General features: G+C 36.5%; 1 protein-coding gene across 1 annotated transcript in view; it reads left to right on the top strand.

Moving 5' to 3' along the window:
• LOC107753279 (janus kinase and microtubule-interacting protein 3-like) overlaps positions 1–812 on the top strand; it is a 39,987-nt gene that overhangs the window by 15,855 nt on the left and 23,320 nt on the right. The gene's annotated exons all lie outside the window — the stretch shown is intronic.

The following is an 812-nucleotide window of genomic DNA, read 5'->3' as shown; positions in this document are numbered from 1 at the left end:
TCAAAATGAGGAAACACACCAAACTAACAAAACACTTTAAAGACAGACACCCAGATCAAATGAAAGAAAAAGAGTTCAAGCAGCTAAGTTTCATTTTAATTTTTAATATTTAGATATTCTCAGTGTTTCCCATATCGATTTATTTGTGGCGGCCCGCGCCACAATATCAAAACTGAACGCCACAAATAGATTTTCCAACTCACATACTCTGCGCTGAATAAACATGAGCACTGCACGTGTCAAAGTCGAAACCCGGTGCGGGTGTTTTTATATCACTGTATTTCTGAAGGAAACCGACTGTCTTCAGAAAATTATGGATGTCATTTTAATTTCATCTTGCATGTGATGTCTGATAAAGCAGCATTTGTGAGCTGAGCTCTGCTTTGTGTACAGCCGTTACTGGGGAAACCTCTATCTCTCCCGCTTTACAAGCGCCTCCTGCTGGCAGAGAATGAATTTGCATTTATATGCCGCCACAAATAGAGTGAAAGTCTGTGGGAAACACAGCTTCTGTTATGAATATTATTCAATATTTTAATTTGAATGTCGGATTGAAATGAACGCTGTTATTAGAGTAGTTAATCGTTAGCATAAGCGCGGCTAACACTAATATAATGAGCATTAGAATGAAGTTTCTTCAGGCCTATTTAATGCTCCTATAACTTTTATTAGGGTAAAAAAAACAGGAGGACATGATGATATTTACTATTTTTACACACCAGAGGCTTTTAAATGAATTGTGAATCTAAAATATGCATTTTAGAGAATGTACAAAAGGTTAACATTGTTTGTGTCATATCAGTCAGAAAAGC

This window comes from Sinocyclocheilus rhinocerous, unplaced genomic scaffold (genome assembly GCF_001515625.1).
Source record: "Sinocyclocheilus rhinocerous isolate Xijiao unplaced genomic scaffold, SAMN03320098_v1.1 scaffold411, whole genome shotgun sequence".
NCBI classification, from domain to species: domain Eukaryota; kingdom Metazoa; phylum Chordata; class Actinopteri; order Cypriniformes; family Cyprinidae; genus Sinocyclocheilus; species Sinocyclocheilus rhinocerous.
This window is presented reverse-complemented; position numbering and strand designations above follow the sequence as displayed.